We start from the raw sequence: 24,346 nt of genomic DNA on the forward strand, positions 1-24,346 counted from the left end.
ATTTATTCTCAAATATATTCCAAAAAGATTTCTTATTCCATTCTCTAACTCCTCTTTTAACATACTTAATTTTTGATGCAACTCGAAACTAAGTTGTTCCTTCAATATTAATATTCCAAAATTCTTCTAGAAAAGCCTCAAAATTAGGGTGTTTCATCCACATTTTCTCAAATCTGAATAGGAAATTATTCCTTACTTGAACAGCTTCAGCCTTTAAAAAGAGTGGAAAGTGGTTAGAAGCAATCTTTTGTATTGCTTTAAGAGTACAGACAAAATCTTTGGTCTAATCTAGAGAAATTAGAATTCTACCCAAGTGAGCTTGAATACATTCATTTCCAACTCTTTTATTACTCAGGTAAATTGAATCCCTTGGAGATCCAAATCCATTAAACCTTTTTTTGGGACTCAAAATTGCCTTCCTGATTTGAGTACCATTCCAAGAATTTGAGTATGTAAGAATTTTCCTAGGGAAAAATAACACCAAGATCAAGAAGCTCAAACACTAGCACAATATGGACCAATAATGGATGATCAGAGTAAAAATAATGAGAATATCATGTGTACATAAACAATAGAAGTGTCTGTATATAAAAGGCATCTAGAATGACTAGGAGCCAGCAAAGTGATAAGTATTAAAACTAAGCACACATCCACCAAAAGTGGATTATCCTCCATTGTGCATGAATGTACATGCAACAATGAGAGGATAACTATGACAAGGTGTATCTCATAGAGAGATGTTGTAGACACCATGTGCTTAAATTAGTTGCTAACTCCTATATTATCAACAAGATAACTCATATAACAATGCATAATCCTATTTGTCTACATGACAACTAATATAATAATCCATTAACCTAAGTAAACTTAAGTGTAAATAGTAAATACTTATTCAAAACAACACCCCCCTAAAGTGTCACTTAGGGGAATGCACTTAAGCTCACAAAAGCCATGATGAAAATGCATGATGGGTCCTGACTACTAGGCCATGTTAGGTACCCATGTACAAATGCAATACTCTATATATAATTCAATGTAATTCAATTCAATCTCTCTGAAATAGAGAAAGAGGGAAAACTACATGGGAAAAACCCTCCCCCAAAAAGAGAGATAAGTACAATAAAGAAGAAAGTAGTCATGTAACCCCCCCCCCGCAATGAAATATCACATACCCATAAGAGATCTCACAAATGGATATAGTTGACCTTAGTGAAGGGTTTGGTGAAGATGTCTGCAACTTGCTCTATTGTAGGACAATACCACAATTCAATGACTTGCTCATGTATCAACTCTCTGATGTAGTGCATGTGAACCTTAATGTGTTTGGTTCATTGATGCTTAACTAGATGTTTTGAGATCTCAATAGCACTTTGATTATCACAATGAATGATTGTGGGTTTACGTATGTCAAATCCAAACTCCTTCAAAATATGTTGTAACCAAATAGCTCATGTAGCTGCATTCATAGCTCCTCGATACTCAGCCTTAGTTGAAGAAAGAGAAATAGTATTTTTCTTCTTACTCTACCAACAAATGGGTTTGGAACCAAGATGAAACATGTAACCTAAAGTAGACTTGCGGGAATCAAGATCCCCTACATAGTCTGAGTCTATATATCTAACCAACTAAAATCTAGAACCTACTATATAGTGCATCCCATGTGTATGTGTACCCTATATGTAGTGCAAGATGCATTTTGCAACCTTCCAATGAAGCTCATGTGGCTCTTACATGAAGCAAGAAACCATGCCAACTGCAAAAAGCTATGTTAGGGCATGTATGTGTCAAGTAGATGAGACTTGTCATGCCTGACCACTACTTTGGGTTTTTCTGCTTCTAGGACCTTGTTGTTATAAGTTCCTTGTTGTTGTTATGTTTTTATTTTTGTAAGAACTTGGTTATATTACTATCTTTGAATGATGAGACTGATGCTGAACGTATTTTATGTTTAGAACTATGCTATTAGCAATGAATGTGATTTAGGATTTTGTGATTTGAACTGGCATATAAATATTTGCATGTTGAATGCATATCGATTATGTTCATTATGTTTTTAACTCATTGTAAATTGCATTCTGTGTTTGAATGCTTTAGAAAGAAAGAAAAAATATATTGTATGTTTAATTTGAATGTTAATCTACTGGAAAAATATATTTAGAATTTTTCATTGTATTTATGTATGTGCAACTGAGAAGGGACTAAATCATTGCATTAGATTTGTTTCAGTATAGCATATAGGCATATGTTGTAAAAGAATTAGATTTTTTCTAAATACTTATAACTTTGAGATGGTTTTTTTTTCATGACTCATATTAACTTGTTATTTAAGAGAATCACAATTTGCATTGCATATATATTTGTTTTAAAAGGGTTTAATTACCTCTTAAGCATTATGTAACCCTAACTGGGCATCGATTTCCATGAAGGAGGAAAAACGTATTCATTTTGTTGGAAGCCAAACATGGTAGTGGCTTTGTAACTATCTTGTGCACAACCTTGTGAAGTGTCGCAGTTGAATTGAATGCTTCTTTATGAGGATTGATGGCACTAACGGTTTGGTTGGCCATTTCTTGTTGTAAGTCGGGTTTTTTTGTAGAATATGGGCCAGAGATTGGGCCGCATTGCTCTGCTTGGCTTAACATATGTAATCTTGTTGCTGAGGTATTGGCATAATGTTGGTTATTGTTGGGATTCTTCTGCTACATCCCATTGTGAACTCATTTGTGAATTATTATGTGTCAGTTGTGTGGAGATTGTTATCAATTTGATTCGGCATTTGGGGCTTTGGTATCGAGTTGGATTGCAGAGCATTTTCCATCTTCAGTTTTCACGTAGGGGCAATTTCTTACCCTAATCTCTCTTTGTTTAAAATTGCAATGTTATTTCATTTACCATAATGTAAATGGTTATCAGTTTTACATATTGTGAATGTACATTCAAGGATGGGTATATACAGAGCATGGCACTGTGTGCAATGCTTAGCTCTATATATATCCACCTTTGAATGTGGATTTAGGGAGAAATTAAATCAGGTGTTGCTATATGTATATATTTGTTTGGGCTTTGCCCTAACCATACATTCTTTCTCCGAGTTGAACCCGGTCGGGGTTTCATATTTGCGACATTATGTATGCAAGTGTTTAAGATATGCTTATGGGTATTCAGCTTTGTCAAGGCTGAGCTCTGAGAGAACCATATTTTAAAATTCATAGATATGAGCGGTTCGGCCATAATCACAAGCTTATATTAGGTTGCAGTCTAATGACTGATTAATGGTACAGTCACTCTATTTTATGATATAAATGATTAAGATGAGGGTTATGTCATTGTTTTAAAAGAAAGCAGTATGTTTGAATCCTATAGCTCGGTTATTTTATATATATTAAAAATGGTAGCATAGAAAACAGTGTGTGACATTTATTGGTAATGACATTTTGTCAAATAGTTAAAGGAAGCTCGATTCAAACAGGAAATTCTTTGTGACAAAATAAATTAACCCATAATTTATAATAGAAATTGAGTTATAAATAAATGTTGTTTGTGGAATTGTTTGCAAATGAATAAGGCATTATTTTGATAAGCATAGACATAGATAGATGCTGTTACATCGACTGGGTCATTATGTGAATAGTTTGTGTGCTTCTTATAGCTTAGGGATTTACATCCTAATTACTTCTGGTTATTGGCATGATGTAAGTTACTTTGCATATTTTTGAAGTGCATTTTGATTTAATCTCAGATATTATATTTTTATATGCTGATTGTTGTTATAACTGGGTGGTATCTTATTGTTAAACTGTGGTTAAACTTCAATAGACACTTGGATATTCAGTAACATTGTAGATAATCTTTTGTTAAGCATTGGCTGCACTTCGATTCAGTAATGTTTGATTTTACTATGAAGCATCTTAATAAGCATTTACGAATTTTTTTGAAATAAGATGTTTGAAACAGAATCTTGTTTTATAAAGATGTATTTCTATTCATAAATAAAATGGAAAGTCATTTTAAGTTATGAGATAGATTATGATATATTTTGGTGATATGTCATTTAAAAGCAAGAATATCATATGTATATTGCTTTATTATCTTGGTCATTTTGAATGTTAGGTTTAGTTTATTATAACAGTAGGAATAAGTAGTATAGTACTACGATTGGTAAATATCATTAAACTGACATAACAGTTTAGTTATATTTACGAGATCGTAATATTGTAGTATTTATTTTTGTTGTTAAAATAACCTAATTTTACTTTCAAATTTGACAATAGAAGATGAGAGTTTTAAAAGATGAAGAATGAAAGATCATGTGAAAACTGTCTGTTATCTGTTGCATGTGCATTCTTAGAATATATGTTTGATGTGTATTTTAAGGATAGTTGTTATGAACGTATATTGAGGTGGCTGAATATTGATTTATCCTATTCAATTAATTAATTCAGAGATAATTTTAAGATGAATTGGGAGGGTTAATTATAAATAAAAGATAATTGGCCTTACCTACAACTTAAACTAGTAAGGTTAAGTATGGAGAACAAGGCAAGTCTCTATTGCGTCTTTTCATGAGTACCATAGAGAATTCCACTATGTGTTGTCTATGAGCTTACCATATACGGATGCAGTATCTTAGCACCATAGTGATGAGACCTTAGTATATATATGATTCAGTTACTAGTTATTCTTAGTGCGAGTTTAATTTTGTGTTGTTGAGAAGATGGTTACTTCTTCCATATTAGTTTTAGAATTGCACTATGTTATGAGGTTCAGTAATATGCATTATGGTTTTTGTATATGTTTATTCTAACAAGTATGCAGGTGGACTATGCTTTTTAACTCAATATGTACTGAGCCCTCTTTTTGTGTTGTGTTGCATGTGTGTGTGTGTGTTTTAGGTGTTTGAAGTTGATTAACTAGTAGCAATGGAAGACTTTTGAAGTTACTTCTTGAAATTGAATTTGATACTTGTAAAGTCCATATGTTGGACATTGGCATTTCAGAATGATATTGTTCTTCATTATTGTATTGAACTCTTTATGTATTAACATCATTACAAAAATGTATTTGGATGATATCTTCTTATATTTTGATGTCTTCATATTCAGAGTGACTCAATCATTTTTCTTGTTCTTGTAATAGTTGGTTATAAAAAAAAATTCTATGGTTCTTTATGCTTGTTCATGGTTTCATATTTATTTATTTTTATTTTAGTATAGCGTTACACTTTGGTATCAAAGCCAGGTTAGAATAACCAAGACTCTTGGGTTATAGGGTTTTTTTTTCTTGTCTTTGATGCGTTATTAATAGTTAATTGTTTTTAGGTTGCTATCATGCCTCCCATCACTAGAGGAGCTCAAGGACGCAGCATTCCTGAGGATAACCTTGCTGGCAGAGGCAGAGGTAGGGGCAGGGGCCATGGTAGAGTTCCTAGGTACCAGAGAATGGTTGGGGATGATCATTTTGATCAGAATGTTGGGTTTGGAAAAAACCAAGATAACCAAGCAGATCAAGCTATGGTTCTTCAATGGATACTGGAACGTCTCGATAATATTGAGACTAACAACTAGATTCCTGGTGGGGGAGCGAATGTTAGGATACCTCTTGTACAGCGTATTAACCTTCTTGTAGAGGATGATCCAGTGGCTAGAGCTCAGCTCAAGTATCTTTCCAAGGTAAAAGGACCATTATTTTATGGTACAGAATAGGGTATAGTAGCAGAGGCTTGGTTTTTGAATATTGAGCGTTGTTTTATCTTACACCGTTACTTGAGTAACGTGAAAGTAAGATGGACGGTTATGCATTTGAGGGGATTTGGTTCCTTGTGGTGGGAATAGGAGTTGGAGAAGCTTGGCATTGATATTTCTTTAGTTACTTGGGAGCTCTTTTAGAGCATTTCAAGGAGAGGTTCATGTCAAAATATTGGCGTCAGGCCCGTGCAGAGGAGTTCTTTCATATTATGCAATCTGGCTCTACAGTGGAAGCTTGTGAACGTAGGTTTTACGAGCTTAAAAAAATTTCTGGCTGGATAGAAAATGATAAGGCCATGATACAGCATTTCATCAGGGGGCTTATGCCCAAGATCGGGGAGGAAGTGAGAACTTTCAGACTTGTGTCTATGCTAGAAGCTTCAGAGCAAGCAAAGCTGATTGAGATGAAGTCTGGCTATCATGGGGCTTCATAAAAAACCAACATGGATCTACCTAGCTCGAATGTCAGTAAAAATCAAAAACTCCTCAAAATAGTTTGAAATCGAGATTTTCAGTTGGGAAATTCAAGAAGAGGAAGTTTGATAAGAACTCCAAAGGTTCAAAATGGCCTAGATCATCTCAACCACCTTAGAGTGTGCAAAGTAATAATCCATCTCCTAGCCTTTCTGGTCAAAACATGGGATTCAGGAAATCTGTTGAGTGTTATCATTGTGGTCAGATAGGTCATTACCAGTCTCAGTGCCCTAACTAGGACAAGCCGAAGGTTGGACCTAAGCTAGCTAGGTTTAAAGTGATAGTTGGTGATTCTACCAAGAACCACCATGTTTTTGCTACCCTGGATCAGAAGCAGGCTGAACATTTAGAACACGGTTATTGAAGCTCAGGGTAATACTCAAGGTATGAAAGTATCTATCTTATTTGACTCTAGAGCTACAAACTCATTTATTTCTTATGCTTTAGTTGCATATAGTGGAATTCCTATGGTTAAGACAAGGAATAGATGGCAAGTGGAGTTAGCATCAGGTTCTAGGGTGAACGCTGATATTGTTGCTCCTGACTGTAAGATTCGAATAAAACCTTTTACTACTTCAGCGAACCTTAGGGTTATACCTTTAGGATCGTATGACGTAGTTTTGGGAATGGATTGGTTAGAACAACATCAAGCTATTTTGGATTGCAAGGATAAGAAAATTACTTGTTTATATGATGTTGGATCAGTTAGGATTATTGCTAGAATCAAGAGACTCATCTCTTTGCGAACAATTTTTGCCAAGCAATTGGCAAGGTGTGCTCGAAAAGGTTGTAGTTTGTTTTCCATTTTGGTAAATGACTTAGAAGATTCCATGGATAAAGGTTCTTCCCTCGATCATCCAGTCTTGCAGAGTTTTTTGGATGTTTTTGTTGAAGAGATTCCTAGAATACCTCTGAGAAGAGAAATTGATTTTCGGATTGATTTAGTGTCAGGAACGGAACCAATTTCTAAGACTCCATATAGAATGATATCTCAAGAGCTGGTTGAACTTAAATTTTAGTTGGAGGAGCTTTTGGAGAAAGGTTTGATTCATCCTAGTGTATCACCTTGGGGTGCTCCAGTAATCTTTGTCAAGAAGAAAGACGGCTCCTTGAGACTTTGCATAAACTATAGACAGTTAAACAAGGTTACTGTTAAGAACAAGTATCCTTTGCCTAGAATTGATGATTTTTTTTATCAAGTCAAGGGTGCTCGATTCTTTTCAAAGATTGATTTGAAATCCGGGTATCATCAACTTAGAATCCAGGAAGCTGATATTCATAAGATAGCTTTTTGCACTAAGTATGGGCACTACAAATTCATAGTAGTACCTTTTGGGTTAAAAAATGCACCTTCTATCTTTATGAGCCTAATGAATGGTGTGTTTAGAACTTACCTAGATAAGTTCATAGTGGTTTTTCTGGATGATATTTTGGTGTATTCTAACTCTGTTGAGGAGCACCACCAACATTTTGAGCAAGTTTTGGAATGCCTTCATAGGAACAAACTGTATGCCAATCCTTTGAAGTGCAAATTTTTCAAATCAAAGATTTTCTACTTAGGTCATATCATTTCAAGGAATGGAATTTCTATAGATCCATCTAAAATTCAGGCTATTGTAGATTGGCCAGCACCTACGAATGTGTTCAAGGTTCGAAGTTTCATGGGCTTAGCAAGCTATTACTGTAGATTTGTGTCAAACTTTTCTAGAATAGTGCATCCTATCACATCTCTTTAGAAAAAAGGGAAGAAATTTGTGTGGATAGAGGAGTGCGAGGTAGCATTTCAGAAACTTAAGGAATGTTTGACTAGTGCACCAGTTCTAGCAGTCCCTGATTCAACTAAGGAGTTCGTGGTTTCTACTGATGCATCTTTGGATGGCATAGGGGTAGTGTTGATGCAAGAAGGATGTGTTATAGCTTATGAGTCCAGAAAGCTAAAGATTCATGAGGTGAATTACCCTACTCATGATCTCGAACTTGCAGAAATCATGCATGCTTTGACCAAGTGGCGGCATTTTCTTTTGGGTCAACGATTTAAGTTGCATACTGATCATCGAAGCCTTCAGTACCTTTTCACACAACCAGACCTCAATGCTAAACAGGGAAGATGGATGGAGTTTCTATGTGAATATGACTTCAAGATTAGTTATGTGCAAGGGAAGGAGAACGTTGTTGCTGATGCACTTAGCAGAAGGCAACATGAATTATCTTCTTTGATCCTAATAGTGGATCTTAAGGATAAGATTTTATAGAACCTTTTTGTAGATCATTGGTTTCAGGATATTAAAGCTGTTATTGATAGTGGCAGCATCTTGGAAGGGCATTTTGAGGGATATTCAGTAAATTCTGAAGGTTTACTACTATTTAGAGGGAGTGTGTACATTCCTGAGTTGGGTGATTTGAGGAATCTGGTTTTTTTTGAGGCCCATAAAGCACCATATTCGGCTCACTCAGGTGTCAAGAAAATGCATGCTAACCTTAAGCAGCATTATTATTGGCTAGGTATGAAGAGAGACATAGTAGATTTTGTGGCTTGATGCTTGGAGTGTCAGTGAGTTAAGGCTGAACATCAGCACCCTGCGGGATTATTGAAGCCACATAATATTCCAGAATGGAAATGGGACACCATTTCTATAGATTTTATTACTAGATTTCCTATTATAGCTCGTAGGCATGATGCTATTATGGTGGTAGTGGACCATTTTTCTAAGATTTCCCATTTTATCCCAGTTAGATCATCCTATAATGTAGCAACGATTGCCAAGATATATATGGAGCAGGTAGTTAAGTTACATGGTATTCCTAAAAAGATTATTTCTGATAGGGATCTAGTGTTTACTTCTTCTCTATGGAGATCCATGCAGCGAGAGTTAGGTACTTAGCTAAATTTTAGTTTAGCTTATCACCCAAAGACAAATGGACAAACTAAATGTGTCAACCAGATTCTGGAAGACATCCTTAGAATGTACGTAATGGATAGACAGAATAAATGGGAGGAGTATCTACACTTGGTAGAATTTTCTTATAATAATGGATATCACAATTCCATAGGTATGAAACCCTTTCAAGCATTGTATGGTAGACCTTGTAGGATGCCTCTCAATTGGGATAATTTGGAGGACAGGACTCTTTTAGGACCTAATGTGTTGCAAGATTTGGAGCAGCAGGTTAAAAGGATCAGAGAGCACCTTATTACTGCTCAAGATAGACAGAAGAAATATGCTGATAAGCACAGAATTGATAGTCAATTCTTGGTGGGTGATAAAGTGTTTCTCCAGGTAAGACCGCGTAAGAGTCCAATTCATTATGGAAAGAGATCCAAGTTAGCACCACGATTCATGGGTCTGTTTGAAATTTTGGAACAAATTGGACCTATTGCCTATAAACTTGCCTTGCCATCGAGTCTTTTACGCATTCATAATGTATTTCATGTTTCAGTTCTATGTAAGTATATACCTGATATTGCTCATGTACTTGATTGGAAAAATTTGCAGATTATGGATGGACAAATCATGCTGGAACCAGTGCAGATCACACAAAGTAGAACAATGAGTTTAAGAGGGAGAGAAATAAGGTAGGTAAAGGTCTTGTGGGACCCCAATGATGAAACATCTGCTACCTGGGAGGATGCAGAAATGGTGAGAGTAGCTCATCTATTCTTGTTTACTGACTTCCAAGAGAAAGTCAAATCCTAGTGGGGGAGGGTGTCATGCTTGCCCACTATTTCATGTTTTTCTACTTCTAGGACCTTGTTGTTATAAGTTCCTTGTTATTTTTATGTTTTTATTTTTGTAAGAACTTGGTTATATTACTGTCTTTGAATGATGAGACTGATGTTGAACGTATTTTCTGTTTAGAACTATGCTATTAGCAATGAATGTGATTTAGGATTTTGTGATTTGAACCAACATATAAATATTTGCATGTTGAATGGATATCGATTATGTTCATTTTTTTTTAACTCATTGTAAACTGCATTCTGTGTTTGAATGCTTTGGAAAGAAAGAAAAAATATATTGTATGTTTAATTTGAATGTTAATCTGCTAGATAAATATATTTAGAATTTGTCATTGTATTTATGTACATGCAAATGAGAAGGGACCAAATAATTGCATTATATTTGTTTCAGTATAGCATATAGGCATGTGCTGTAAAAGGATTAGATTTTTTCTAAATACTTATAACTTTGAGATGGTTTTGTTTTCATGACTCATATTAACTTGGTATTTAAGAGAATCTTAGTTTGCATTGCATATATATTTATTTTAAAAGGTTTTAATTACCTCTTAAGCATTATGTAACCATAAATGGGCATCGATTGTCATGAAGGAGGAAAAACATATTCATTTTGTTGGAAGCCAAACATGGCAGTGGCTTTGTAACTATCTTGTGCATAGCCCTGTGAAGTGTCGCAGTTGAATTGAATGCTTGCTTATGAGGATTGATGGCACTAAGGGTTTGGTTAGCCATTTCTTGTTGTGAGTCAAGTTTTTTTGCAGAATATGGATCGGAGACTGGGCCGCATTGCTCTGCTTGGCTTAACATATGTAATCTTGTTGCTGAGGTATCGGCATAATGTTGGTTATTGTTGGGATTCTTCTACTACATCCCATTATGAAGTCATTTGTGAATTATTATGTGTCAGCTATGTTGAGATTGTTATCAATTTGATTCGGCATTTGGGGCTTTGGCATTGAGTTGGATTGCAGAGCATTTTCCATCTTCAGTTTTCATGCAGGGGCAATTTCTTACCCTACTCTCTCTTTTTTTGAAATTGCAATGTTATTTCATTTACCATAATGTAAATGGTTATCAATTTTACATATTTTGAATGTACATTCAAGGATGGGTATATACAGAGCATGGCACTGTTGTGATGCTTAGCTCTGTATATATCCACCTTTGAATGTGGATTTAGGGAGAAATTAAATTGGGTGTTGCTATATGTATATATTTGTTTAGGCTTTTCCCTAACCATACATTCTTTCTCTGAGTTGAACCTAGTTGGGGTTTCATATTTGTGACAGTATATATGCAAGTGTTTAAAATATGCTTATGGGTATTCGGCTTTGTCAGGGCCGAGCTCAGAGAGAACCATATTTTAAAATTCATAGATATGAGCGGTTTGGCCACAGTCACAAGCTTATATTAGGTTGCAGTCTAATGACTTATTAATGGTACAGTCACTCTATTTTATGATATAAATGATTAAAATGAGGGTTATGTCATTGTTTTAAAAGAAAATAGTATGTTTGAATCCTATAGCTAGGTTATTTTATATATATTAAAAATAGTAGCATAGCAAACAGTATGTGACATTTATTGGTAATGACATTTTGTCAAATAGTTAAAAGGAAGCTTGATTCAAACAGGAAATTCTTTGCGATAGCATAAATTAAACCATAATTTATAATGGAAATTGAGTTATAAATAATTGTTGTTTGTGGAATTGTTCGCAAATGAATAAGGCATTATTGTGATAAGAATAGACATAGATAGATGTTTTTACATCGACAGGGTCATTATGTGAATAGTTTGTGTGCTTCTTATAGCTTAGGGATTTACATCCTAATTACTTCTGGTTATTGGCATGATGTAAGTTACTTTGCATATTTTTGAAGTGCATTTTGATTTAATCTCAAATATTATATTTTTATATGCTAATTGTAGTTATAACTGGGTGGTATCTTATTGTTAAACTGTGGTTAAACTTCAATAGAAACTTGGATATTCAGTAACATTGTAGATAATCTTTTGTTAAGCATTGGCTGCACTTCGATTCAGTAATGTTGGATTTTACTATGAAGTGTCTTAATAAGCATTTACGAATTGTTTTGAAATAAGATGTTTGAAACAGAATCTTGTTTTATAAAGATGTATTTCTGTTCATAAATGAAATGGAAAGTCATTTTAAGTTATGAGACAGATTATGATATATGTTGGTGATATGTCATTTAAAAGAAAGAATATCATATGTACATTGTTTTATTAACTTGGTCATTTTGAATGTTATGTTTAGTTTATTATAATAGTAGGAATAAGTAGTATAGTACTACAACTGGTAAATATCATTAAATTGACGTAACAGTTTAGTTATATTTACGAGATCGTAATATTGTAGTTTTTATTTCTGTTGTTAAAATAACCTAAGTTTACTTTCAAATTTGACAGTAGAAGATGAGAGTTTTAAAAGATGAAGAATGAAATATCATGTGAAAACTGTCTGTTATTCGTTGCATGTGCATTCTTAGAATATCTGTTTGATTTGTATTTTAAGGATAGCTATTATGAACATATATCGAGGTGGCTAAATATCAATTTATCCTATTTAATTGATTAATTCAGTGATAATTTTAAGATGAATTGGGAGGGTTAATTATAAATAAAAGATAATTGGCCTTACCTACGACTTAAACCAGTAAGGTTAAGTACGGAGAACAAGGCAAGTCTCTATTGCGTCTTTTCATGAGTACCATAGAGAATTCCACTATGTGTTGTCTATGAGCTTACCATATACAGATGCAGTATCTTAGCACCATAGTGATGAGACCTTAGTATATATATGTTTCATTTACTAGTTATTCTTAGTGTGAGTTTAATTTTGCATTTTTAAGAAGATGGTTACTTCTTCCATATTAGTTTTAGAATTGCACTATGTTATGAGGTTCAGTAATCTGCATTATGGTTTTTGTATATGTTTATTCTAACAAGTATGCAGGTGGACTACGCTTTTTAACTCAGTATGTACTGAGCCCTCTTTTTGTGTTGTGTTGCATGTGTGTGTGTTTCAGGTGTTTCAAGTTGATTAACTAGTAGCAATGGAAGACTTTTGAAGTTACTTCTTGAAACTAAATTTGATACTTATAAAGTCCATATGTTGGACATAGGCATTTCAGAATGATATTGTTCTTCATTATTGTACTAAACTCTTTATGTATTAACATCATTACAGAAATATATTTGGATGATATCTTCTTATATTTTGAGGTCTTCATATTGAGAGTGACTCAATCATTGTTCTTGTTCTTGTAATAGTTGGTTATAAAAAAAATTCTATGGTTCTTTATGCTTGTTCATGGTTTTGTTTATTTTTGTTTTAGAATAGAGAAGATTAGCATGGCCCCTGCACAAGGATGGAAAGACTCCTAACCAACTTTCTATACAATGTATCATCAAAAAGTGGAGTGGAACACTTGGCCTCTAACTTAACACCTAAAAGAGAGGGAGTAGGTGCAGGCTTGCAGTCACCCATACTTGGGTTGAAAAGGTATGATCCCTTCTAAAGACTATGTGATCTGAATACCAAAGAAATAAAGAAGTAAACCCAAGTCTATCATAGCAAATCTATCTTACAAAGAAGTCTTGACATTGGCAATGATGGATGAAGTACTTCCTCTAATGATCAAGTCATCTACATAAAGCATGAGTATCAAGTGTGTCATCCCTCTAAAGAATGTAGACATTCAAATCTGAATGACACCTGGTGAATCCTGCTAAGAGTAGGAAGGAATCCATCTTGGCATACCAAGCCCGAGGAGCCTACTTAAGACCATAGATAGACTTCTTCAACTTGCAAACAATAGTAGAATCCTATATGAAACCTTGTGGCTTCTCCATATAAATTTCCTCATGAAGATCACCATTCAAAAATGCACTCTTCACATTCATCTGATGTACAACCCAACCATGAGCTAGAGCAATAGCTAGCTTCAAATGAATGGATTTCATCTTAGCTACTAGTGTAAAGGTCTTAGTATAGTGAATACTAGGAACCTATGAGAAACCTTTGGCAACAAGTCTAGCCTTATGCTTCTCTACACTTCCATTGGCTACAAACTTGGTCTAATAGATCTTCTTACTTTGAACCAACTTTCTTCCCTTAGGAAGAGGAACTAAGTACCAAGTGTTGTTTTTCATCAAAGAGTTATATTCTTTCTCCACAGCTTTGTCCCACTTAAGAACCCTTGGTGCTTCCTTAAATGACTGTGGATCATAAGCAATGGCAATATATGCATATGGAAATGATTTGTGTTGTGACCTTGTCCTCCTAGTGTCTGAAGTATTTCCCACCAGTGAACCTACTGAATCAAGTGTTTGTTGTGCAAAATGAGCTCTAGTGGAAGAAGAAGAAGAAATATCCTCAACTGTTTGTGGACCATGTGAAGGTGGTGTCCTATGAGTCAAAGTTGAAGGAATATCATCTTCCAAGTCAATATCATAACTATCATCACTTTTCATTAAGGAGGAAGCAGGAGTTGAAGGACCCAAATTTGGACAAGTTTCTTCAAAGTGAATACTCCTCTCAAAGAAAATTTCATGTATCTCTAGATCCATGAGTTTGTATGCCTTAAGATGGTTAGGATATCCAACAAATATAGAAGGTTTTCTTTGAGGTTTCAATGCTTTTCATTTTTGTTGAGGTATCCTTGCCCATGCTAGACAACCAAAAACTTTAAAGTGTTTTACACTTGGTTTTCTATCACACCAAGCCTCAAAAGGTGTAATTCCATCGAAGGCCTTTTGGGGACTTTTGTTTTGGATGTAATTGGCACAACACATGGCTTCTTCCCAAAAAACTTGATCTAGAGACTTATGTTGTAGCATACAAGTGGTCATCTCCTTAAGGATTCTATTCTTTTGTTTAGCAACACCATTTTGTTGTGGAGTGTATGCAACTGAATGTTGAAGATCAATAACTTTGTGAGTACAAAAGTATATAAGCCTTGAGTTCACATATTCCCTTCCATTATCTGTTTGTAGAATCTTGATGGCTTTCCTTGGTTGCTACTCAACATGAGCTTTGAAGGTAATAAACTTATCAAACACTTCACTCTTATGAGCAAGAAAGAAGACCCAAGTTTAGTGTGAAAACTCATCAATGAAGGTGAGAACATAGCGAGCCTTTCCAAATGATGGTATTGGAAATGGGCTAGCTACATCACTATGAACAAATTAAAGAACTACATTAGCTCTCCAAGACTTCCCCTTGTCAAACTTCTCTTCGAGATTCTTACTTGCTTCACAACCTATACATACACCCTTTGAATACTTGACTTGAGGTAGACCAATGACCATATCCTTATTGCTAAGTTGTTGAAAGTAACGGTAATTAAAATGTCCAAAACTCTCATGCCATAGTTTACTTTGTGAATTTGAGTGGGTCAACAAGGCAAGGGAAGTGGACTTAGGAACAAAATGAGAAAAAGAATAAAGTCTTGTCTCATGATTAGCATTTCCAATTGCCACCATAGAATCATCCTTGAGATTTTTTACCATAATTGTATCAGGAAGAAACTCCACTTTGTTGCCATATCCATAGTGAGTTATTTGGTAGATTGAAAGAAGGTCGGTGCTAAGATTGGGAACATGAAGAACATCCTTAAAGACTCCATTGTCCAACTCAACATTCCCTTTTCCTTCAACTTCCACTTGTGTGTCATTTCCCACATAGATGTAAGGTACAAGTAATGGTTTCAAAGAGGAAAAATGCTCCCTTGAAGCACCCATATGATTTGTAGTTCCTGAATCAAGAACCCATTTCTCAGAATTGTTTGTACTTGCTATCAAAGCTTGTCCCTTACCTTTTAAAGTGGTTAAAGATCCCTTATCCTTATAAGCATTTGGTACATCAATTTTATGTTTCCTCATTATGTTGAGCAACTCATCAATTTTCTTATCCTTACACTCATGTTCATCATGACCATTCTTCTTACAATAGGCACAAGTTTTCTTCTACCTTTTGTTGAAGTTGTTCCCCTTATTATTATTTTTGGAAAAAGACTTGCCTTATTGTGAAGAATATTTTTATGTAGAGGAGGATTGATGTGTAGAGGAATATTGTTATGTGTCATCTTGTGGCTTAGCCTTCCACTGCTTTTGCTTCTTGTTGGAATTTTTACCACCTAGATTCCCTTCATTAGCTACCAAAGCTTTGGTCTTGGAAGACAAGAGAATGCCCGTACTCACTAACTTTTCATTTTCTAAGACCAACATTCCTGAAAATGACTTGAATGAAGGCTTAGTGAAGGCACTACCCATTGTTAACTTGTGAGTAATATAACTAGAAACAAAGTGGCATATTCAAGAGGAAGATGAGTCATCACATTTTTTTATCAACTTTACATCCTTGATGGGTTCACCACAATCCTTAAGTTGTGCCCTATACATGTCTACTTGGGTAAGATAATCTTTGATGGTATCGAAATTCCTAGGATCCAATTTGAGAAGATTGTCATCAATGATGTAGGCCATATCTTCATCTACTACCCCATACAATGCTTCAAGTTTTTCCCAAACTTCTATTGGATTGGTAAGGTTCTTGATGTGATATTTGATAGGATCTGAGATATTCTTTAACAAGGTTCTTAGGGCCATTTCTTATGTTGATGCCCAGTCTTCTTTATGAGACTCATCAGCATCATCATCAGGTTTCTTTGCTTCACCAGTTACATAATGCAGTAAACCTTTTCCAATTAATGGTTCCTTTATCTTTTCTTTCCAAGTAGCATAATTATGGGTTGTAAACTTTGAAAAAGAACCCATAATGCAAAAGAAAGAACACAATATCAAGGAGACAAAAGAACACAAGACACACCCCCCCTTTTCACTCAATCAAAGAACACCCCAAATGAATGTTTTTGGCACTTTATACTTAGTGTGATAATAATAAGCCACTTATCAAAATGGACAAAAGTGGACTTCTAATTTTGTTGTTTACAACCTCCTGTTGGAGTTCAAATCTGGTACTAAGCAATGTAGCTCAAATATACAACAATTTTGAAGTTTAATCAAAGCAATACAATGCAAAAAAGGGCCTATTTCTAAAAGTTGTATTTCTATCCACACAAGCCTATAATCTAATTTTAGATCTATAAAGTAGATGAAAAATTATGCACTTTCAAAAAAATGGAACCTAAGTATGTGTCTAGATGAGCCCATATAGAGCAATTAAAGTTGCAAAATCAAGGATTGGACAGGTGCAATCACCAAAAACTAAATTCTAGCACCACTAAAAAGTTCAAGAAATTCTAGCCTAAATGAAAAAAAATTGAACCTAATTTGGAGTCCAGATTACTGAGATATGGCCTCCCAAAGTTGGTCTATCAAATCAAAACTGCATATGGTGAGGGGTCTACTCAAGAAAATATTGTGTTAAATTTGAAATCAAAATGGTCATCATAGTAGTGTAATATGTCCTGCTTGTGATGGTCAAATGGCTATCAAATTTAAGACCATGAAATGGTGACATCAGTAAAAAAGACCCATCTAGATGGCATGGTAGAGTCATATGATGATGTGGTAGATCTATACTATATAGATGGAATTGACTAGGTAGGTACAAACATATGACATTTCATTGACTGGGTAGGGGATGTGGCATCTTGCGCGGTAGTACATGTGACTACTGATGTGGCCTTTTTGACATGGATCAGCGAGTTGGTGTGTTACTATGGAGTGGACGCTTGGTGACTGAGGTGGAAGGAGTCATGGCAGGTCTCTGTGATGAGGTGGCTCTTTGGCTATGAAGGTGGAGTTATGGTGTGGTGTTGGAGGTCCAATGTGGCGCTAATAGAAGCTGTCTATGGTGCCAAAGGTAGTAGCTACCAAAGGTGGTAGACGGTGGCCAACAAGATGGAAGAAAAGCTGGCATCATTGGAAAGTTCACCGATGGGAGGGAAGTCATTGAACGGTGATCTGGGATGTTTAATCCCACATGCACCAAGTTGAAGGTTTCCATGGTGTATAAAACAAAAGGCCCATAGAGTTTAGATCAGCTTGAAAGCCGCTTTGAGTTAGGTTGCTAGTTTGTGATGTGTGGTCAGTTGTGATTTGTAAATGCCACCAAATTATAAATGGAATATGCTAACAAATTATTCTACAAGTGCCAAGATTTGACCACCCATTTTGCCTGCAAAAAATGCTTCTCTACAGGCCTAATAGGCCAAAAAAAATTCAAAAAAATACAATAGATCTAGAAAAGAATTGCAAAGATGCAAATATAAAAAATGTAGATCTAAAAATAAATTACACATATCTAAAAGATCATACCAATTTTGCAAATTGGGCCTTTGGGTTCCAATTTGTAAAAGAAAATTCCCTCAATTTTGACTATGGCCAAGGGTAGGCAAATTTATAGTCAAAATAAACTAAATCGATGCTCCAGGCTATAGACACTCCTAATAGTCATTGATACTCCAGATCTAAATCATGGTCCTCCAAGAGGTGGAGCTAAAATGGTCTCCAATGGCTATGTGAAGAGAAGCTCCCTTAGCTCTAATACCATGTAAGAATTTTCCTTAGGGAAAAATAACACCAAGATTAAGAAGCTCAAATAGTAGCACAATATGGACCGATAATGGATGATTAGAATAACAATAATGAGAATATCATGTCTATATACACACTAGAAGTGCCTATATATAAAGGCATCTAGAATGACTAGGAGTCAGCAAAGTAATAAGTATTACAACTAAGCACATGTCCACCAGAAGTGTATTATCCTCCATTGTGCATGAATAAACATGCAACAATGAGAGGATAAGTATGACAAGGTGTATCTCATAGAGAGATGTTGTAGACACCATGTGCTTAAATTATTTACTAACTCTTGTGTTCTCAACAAGACAACTCATATGACAACGCATACTCCTAGGTGTCTACATGAAAACTAATATAATAATGCATTAACCTAAGTAAACTTAAGTAAAGTGTAAATAGTAAATACTTATTTACACCAACAGAGTACTATAAGAGCATTTAATGCATGTGTACCCAGCTATCCATTTGAGGCCTAAGAGGTGTTTAATGTTTCTAACACCTTGCATTCAATATACCACTCATCCCATGAAAATAAATTTCCATTCTGAGTCATTTTATGAAGTTCTATTTTAAGCAATGTTCAAATTTGCATTTTTACCAAAGTGTCAAACAATGACAAGTAGCCTAGTTTGAAATTGAATAATTCAGACCCAGTTATGTTTCATGAATCACCACTTTGGGAATGTGTAGTACACATATTATAGAACCTATATTTCCAATTTTAAGTCATTTTGACATGTTTTTACTATGTTTTGAATCCCTCAAAGTGGTTGTTTATTGTTGTTGTGTTGATGTAAATTGTTCAGAATCCTGGGAGGCCCTGTTTGACTGGTTATAACTTTAACCCAATTAACCAAAATGAGAAAATTCATTTTGCATTGTATTCTATAGGTCAAATACTTGTTATTTTTTATATTTGAGCTTATAATGAATTCATTTGATCAATTTTTTATCATGATCCCATATGCAATTTCTAAAGTTTTTAATTGTGTCATAAAGTGCAGATTGATTGGTCCCCTTGTTTGGGATCTCATAACTCTGAATCTATGGTAGGTGAGATCAAATGGATTATACCATTATATTCTAGTCTAAAATTTCTTTAATTATGCCAGTTTGCAAGTCTTGATAAATCCATCTACACACTTTCCCAGGTCCATTATGTTTATAAAATTCAATTTTTTGCCATTGTTTCTAGTCCTGCAAATCCAGGTAACCCACTTTGACCATTCACCAAATTCATTGAGCTATTCATCATGAGCCCTAATCACAGATTTATACTGTCCTTGTGATAGTGAACTAATTTCCCATTTTTCTTACTCCCAAGTGTCATTTTTACCTATTTTTGAAGCCAAAACCTAATGCATTTTATGGTATTTTGACATGTTTGCTTGCAGGCAATTTCATGAAGGCAACTTAAATTGTCAATATCTTTTGACTGAGTGATCATTAGGACATGAGATTTGGAATAATAAGAGAATGTGGGACAAAGTAGTATGTATGTTATCAAAGCTCAGTCAAGTGTTCCAGTCAATTTTTTTAAAGTTGTCTCAAAGGCCTTCTAGGTAGAAATTCATAGATTGCAAAAGGTTGAAAATGAGTTAAAATTGATCAAGTAATGTTCCAAATTATTTTTAGTTAGTTTAGAAAGTTCATTCAGTGGTTACTAGGAAACTCAGGTGTTTGAAAACCAAATTTATTTAGTCAGATCAACTTTGGGACCCAACTAATCTATCAAATTGATAACACATGAGATTTGAGGATTTTCAAAAGATTGATTATAATAAGTTTTATCATTTTAAATGAGATCCCATATCATTTGTCTTTTCAAAGTGGAGCATTGGGTCTACAATTTTGAACCAACTTATTATAATGTGGGGGAAAATTGTTAGAGGACACATTTTTCAAGAAGAATATAGTGCAAACATCAAACAAAAAGCTTGCTCTAGAGTTATATGAATGATTTCTATTAAAAAAATCCTTGGCTAGAGTTGTATTTCCCATTGCACCCATGCAGAAAAAATCAGTAATGTGGCCTTATTTTTCTTTTCTTCAAATTGGCATTGCTTCTCAAAGTCTTGGGCAATTTCAACTACACCTCCAAAAATTTCATTTCTATGTAACACATGATTTTATGTTGATATTGCTACATGTGACTGCTGAAGATGGAAAAACATTTTATTTGGATGGCTTTATCATGAAGACATCATGCAGATCTTATAAAGTAAGATATCTAAGGATACCAGACATTCTTGGACAAATGAGGCTTCATAAAGCTAGTAAAGAGGGGCACGCAGACACTATCATAGCTCTGTTGCATCACAAAGCTGATCCATTCTTGGAAATAGCTTAGTATAATAAACAACTAGATTTTTAAAAGAGTGGGATTGTTTTTAGACTAGTTCCCTTTTTCCTAAATGTTTGGAAGAGCCTTACCTAAAAGGTAGCAACAAAGGGGAAGGAGCCAAAATTTGATTTTGAAATAGAGGAGAATGAGGTCAAAGAGAAAGAAATCTAGTGGGAAGAAGAGGAGGACTTCATTGGCAAGCTTCATCAATTAAGCAGATATGTCACTGTTCCATAAAGTGAAACCCCAATGCCTATGCCAATATTTTTGGGCAAGTTGTTTGAGTCCACAGAGGCATAAGACCATGGATAACAAGATGACCCAACAGTTTCACATGTGAGCATATAGAGGATGGGTTTTGAAAATATGGAGTTTTGCGTGAATCCTATGCATATGGAGATCACCATTTGGGCTACTCATACCTCGAATGTTCTTGGAAAAAGGGTGGAAGCAACTTGTTTAGCTTACAAAAATATAGTAAAAGTGTGTGGAAGCTCGAGATCCTATAGATGTGGAGTATTTGAGTTCAAAGTGTATATATTAGTAATAAACATTGACATGGCAATTACTTGATATTAGTCTATATGTGGCAGTGCATAAATCTTCAAGGGTATTGTGTACTTCATTTTAAATTTTATTGATTCCTCATATGTCATTAAGATGTATCGTATTTAGGTGGAAATTCCCTTAATAAAGCTACCTTCTCATGTCATGTTGGAAACTAATTATGTAACAATGGTCGATTCATATCCCATAGTCCTTACATCTCATTGATCAAAGCCATAGGTTTCAAACTTAGAGCTCTTAATTTGTAACATTTCCCTCAACCACATATTCTAGATAATGATGGAGAAAATGCATGAGGGATTTATCCACATTGACTAGGTAAGGAAGCCTTTCTTTGTTAATATACCAAAGCACTCAACTCTATAGTGTCTAACAAGACACAAGGCTTTTGAGCCACAAACTTCTCATGTGGGGCCCATGACCAATCATAGGGGGAAACATGAGTTAATTTTGAGCCTATGTGCTAACAAAAATGATGACATGGCAGAATGATTGGATTTTCTCAACCAACTAAAAAGTTACAAGATGCCATATGGTAGGGGAAATGATGTGGCATGGATGATGAGGTAGATGACAAAGTAGTGATGTGGATGGATGTTCCATGTGTTGCGATGTCATTATGTTGTGATGACATGAAAAAGTGATGACAAAGACAACAACATGGTGACATAATCACAACATGACACATGGTATCTGATTGGTGATGTGGTAGTGAGTAGATCAAGTGCACCAAATCATGCCACATGGCAGATCGAACATCTGTCACTACATCACCAAGGAAAGATGCATGTTGGTTAAGCATGGCCATGTGACAACCCAATCAGAGGCTGCCACATAGAAGAGGACCCAATCAGATGTAGAAGAATGAGGACTAATTTGGTTCTACCATGGGGCATCTGGGTGGCAAAATTACTAATAAAATAAATGATAGGGCAAGAATAGGTGAATTAGAACATGATACATGTCATAGGAAATTCAAACCAATTTGACCCAAATGGAAATGGAGAGAAATTCCTAAGTTCATGAAAATAAAAATATATTATTCTAGTTTTCTAAACATGGAGGGTCATTTAAATCAAAATGGTTTTTATTATATAGTTTTGACTTTTGAAAAATTTGAATACTTGTAAACAAATTTAGACCTTAGAGCTAGTCCAGGACCTGATTTTCAAATGAAAATTTTGAGCATTCTTGATAAGACGACATAGCACTATCATATACCGTCAGAACTAGGAGAAAATGAGCTTTTCATTTTTGGAGTTTTTTTGTGTGTAGGAAGTAGTTGGTTCAAGTTATTCAAGGTTTTGTACCATATGCTCATTTTTAAACCTCATTAAGTTAGGGCAGTTTAAACTTGATTTCTAATGAAATGGTGAATTGGATTAACACTAGAGGTAGTAAGAATGTAGTTAGCAATGGATTTTTTCACCTCCAAGTCAATTTAGAGAGTGTTTTATCAATATTTCAAATGCACATCTAATATTTCAGCAGAACAAGGATTTTTCATCATTAAGGAAGAGATATTTCAAGTTTGTTACACATAATGATGAGATTCATATTAGATTTTGGTTTTAGAAAAATAAGAGATGCTTTTCAACAATAGGCACTAAAGATTCAAGTGGACACATGTCACTTCTAGATTAGATCTAGGATGTCATTCCTTTCCTATAACTTTCTCTTTCTCATTCATTTTAGGGGTTTGAGTTTTTTTATATGTTCCAATTTTTATTGTAAGACCAATTGGTTCCAGTCTTGGATAGTTTTACCTATTGTGATACCATTCTCTTTAGCATATGTCTCTTGTATGAAAAACATTAGTTAAGCTAATATAGATAGTTCTGATCTATTTAGTGGTTTCAAAAGTTATTTGCATGCATCTTGAATGTATAGTTTCAAATAAATGAATACAGTGAGCAAGAATCTCCTTAGTTTCATTCTAATTCATGTCTCCTATTTTTGTAATCTGCAATGTTGTATAGTTTAGGGACAAAGAACTTAGACCCATTTGCATACCCTTAAGCTTGTATGTCTAATATGTTTTGTTGTTGGAATGAAGAGCCAAGTAAATGCTTGATGTATTTGATAGGGTTGTTAGTTATTTGAGAAGTATATTTCATGAGAATGAGGTCTTTATGAGTATTGATGTCTAATTCAGAAAGTGATAGGATAGATCTGATATGTTGATGTATGGGATATGTCATTGGTATGATAGATGTATGTGTGTGATTTTTGGAATTTCCCAATAGATATAGCACTGATTGGCTACAAGATCAACTTGTTCTTACTATTGCATCTTGCGGGATTTTCTAAAATCAAAATTATAATCATGCATTTCCCTTTCCATTTAAGAGCTAAAAGGATGCCCTCACTTAGCTTATCAATTTCCTAGGTCATGTTATTAGCTATTTCATGTCTATGATCTTTGCATAAGTACATAAGATATAAGGATTCTAATCTACTTTGTTTTAGATTCAGTTGTATGTTTTTTGGAACACTGGTACCATATGAAGAATCTAATAGGTCCACAAGCTTAGGTTTTGTAGAGCCTTAAGTAAAAGAAGGGTCTAGCCTTATGGTTGGCTTAGTGTCTGAAAGGATATGTTGCAGATGGGAAGTAGTTGCCCCTAGATGTATTATGTTCTCATTATGATAATTTGAAACCATGATGATTCAAAACACCAACACCTTCTTTATTAATAAAATCTCTAAGATCCAACCTTCCTTCCAATTGACTAGAATTTCCCCATTTTTTTCATGTTCTTAGAGAGGAACATTAAAATCCCCCAAAAATAACCATTTTCCATTATAATCTAAATGCTTGAGCTTAGAAAGAGAATCTCATAACTTTTTTCTAGAATTATTGTTTTTAGGAGTGTACACATTAACTACATACCAATT

The 24,346-nt window shown here is 34.6% G+C and overlaps 1 non-coding gene across 1 annotated transcript; it reads left to right on the top strand.

Moving 5' to 3' along the window:
* The first annotated feature begins 13,282 nt into the window (after window positions 1-13,282).
* LOC149548341 (U6 spliceosomal RNA) lies at window positions 13,283-13,388 on the top strand. The gene has a single exon (XR_016355023.1). It is a non-coding gene; the product is annotated as a U6 spliceosomal RNA (small nuclear RNA).
* Window positions 13,389-24,346: the final 10,958 nt, after the last annotated feature.

This window comes from Cupressus sempervirens, chromosome 7, assembly GCF_028749045.1.
Source record: "Cupressus sempervirens isolate cs-2001-9-10 chromosome 7, ASM2874904v1, whole genome shotgun sequence".
Classification (NCBI taxonomy): domain Eukaryota; kingdom Viridiplantae; phylum Streptophyta; class Pinopsida; order Cupressales; family Cupressaceae; genus Cupressus; species Cupressus sempervirens.